Source organism: Penaeus monodon, chromosome 37 (genome assembly GCF_015228065.2).
Source record: "Penaeus monodon isolate SGIC_2016 chromosome 37, NSTDA_Pmon_1, whole genome shotgun sequence".
NCBI classification, from domain to species: Eukaryota; Metazoa; Arthropoda; class Malacostraca; order Decapoda; family Penaeidae; genus Penaeus; species Penaeus monodon.
The window spans coordinates 24852072-24854571 of record NC_051422.1 but is presented as its reverse complement, the minus strand read 5'-3'; positions in this window follow the sequence as shown (position 1 = coordinate 24854571).

Below are 2500 nucleotides of genomic sequence, written 5' to 3'. Positions count from 1 at the left end.
TTCATGTTTTAGATGCACTTTGAAGTTATTGCTAATATGTCATTATATTTTTAGTGATATTAATAATGATGCTCATAAACAAACCTATAAGAGGAACAGTATGATTATATACAAAAATAGTAATGAATATGAGGCCTATTAATCCCAAATAATAATGTAATGGTGTTTAGAAAAATGGTGTTTTTATTATTATTTTTATTTTTATTATTTTATTATTATTATTATTATATTATTATTGTTGTTGTTGTTGTTGTTATTGTTGTTATCAGAATATCCATTATTATTAGTTGTTGTATTGTTTTGCAATAATGATAATAATAATGATAATAATAATAATAATAATAATAATAATTATTATTATTATTATATTATACTACTACTACTAACTACTACTATTTACTACTACTACTACTACTATCATCATCGTTACCGTTTTTATCAAAATTTATTATTATTATTAATGTTGTTGTTGTTATTCCCATTATTATTATTCTTATTATTGTTGTTGATGTTGTTTTTGTTGTTATAACCATTATTATTATTGTTGTTGTTTTGGTTACTATTATTATTTTTGTTGTTGTTGTTGTTGTGTTTGTTGTTATTGATAGGGACTATTTTTTATTTTTATTATTATTATTATTATTATTATTATTACTATTATTATTAAATTAAATCATCATTATTTTTATTACTATTATTATCATTACCATTGTCATCGTCACTAATAATGATAATAGCAATAACGTTGAAAATAATGATAATGATAATGATGGTAATGACGATAGTAATAATAATGATTATGATGACAATAAATGATAATGATAATAATGGTAACAACAATAGTGATGATAATAATGATAGTGATAATAATAATAATATTGTTCATGATAACAATTTTTTCTAATTTTAATGGGGAAATATGAATTAAAATAAAACATCAGTAATAATAATGATGATGATAATAATGATAATGATAATAGTGGTAATACAGATAGTAATAATAACAATTATAATGATAATAATAATAGTAACAATAGTTATTATGATAATGATAATGATGTAATAATAATAATAATAGTAATAATAAAAATAGTAATAGCAATAATGATAATATAATAATAACAACAACAACAACAACGAAAACAACAACAATAATATTAATAATAATATTAATAACAATGAAAACAATTATAATAATGATGTAATGATGATGATGATGATGATGATGATAATAATAATAATATTAAAAATAATGATAATAGTATAATGATAAGAATAAGAAATAAAAATAATAATAAAAATGATGATAATAATAATAGTAGTAGTAGTAGTAGTTTTTTTGTTTTTTTTTTAACGGTAGGTTCAAGTTTGAGCCGCCGTGGTCACAGCATGATACTTAATTGTAGTTTTCATGTTGTGATGCTCTTGGAGTGAGTACGTGGTAGGGTCCCAGTTCCTTTCCAGGAGAGTGCCGGTGTTACCTTTTAGGTAATCATTCTCTCTATTTTATCCGGATTTGGGGACTAGCACTGACTTGGGCTGGCTTGGCCACCAAGTGACTAGGTAGACAATCGAGGTGAAGTTCCTTGCCCAAGGGAACAACGCGCCGGCCGGTGACTCGAACCCTCGAATTTCAGATTGCCGTCGTGCCAGCCTTGAGTCCGATGCTCTAACCACTCTGCCACCGCGGCCTTGGGGATCATGGACTTCCATGATTTTTTGGCAAATTTAGAGCGGTGGTTTGCCGTTGCCTTCGCCCGGTGTTTTTATCGAGTAAACCCTCTCTATTTACCCGGCACGACTTGGGTGCTTACCCACCCAGTGGCTAGGTAGGCAGTCGAGGTGGAAGTTCCTTGCCCAAGGGAACAACGCGCCGGCCGGTGACTCGAACCCTCGAACTCAGATTGCCGTCGTGACAGTCTTGAGTCCGACGTTCTAACCACTCGGATACCGTGGCCTATATAGTAGTAGTAATAGTTTGTAGTAGTAGTAGTAGTAGTAGTGAAGGGAGTAGTAGTAGTAGTAGTAGTAATAGTAGTAATAATAATATAAAAAATAATAAATAGGAACGATGATATACTATAGGGGGTAATAATAATGATAATAATAATAAAAATTATAATGATTATAATGATAATAATAATAAAAATTATAATAATTATAATGATAATAATAATCATGATATAATAATGGCAATAATAATGGCAATGGTAAGAACAGTAATTACAATAATAATAATAACAAAAATAATGATACTGATGATGATCATAAAATAATAATGATAGTAATAATGATGTTATTACTGTGATACTATACTGCTATTGCAAATATAATAACCATTATATACTAATAGTACTAATAATACTAATAATGATAATAACAATAATGTGATGATAATATACTAATAACAGATGATGACAATAAAAATACGAATGTAAAAAAAAGGATAAAAAAATAATAATGATGATGATAACAATGATATTGTCATTTTATTCATCAT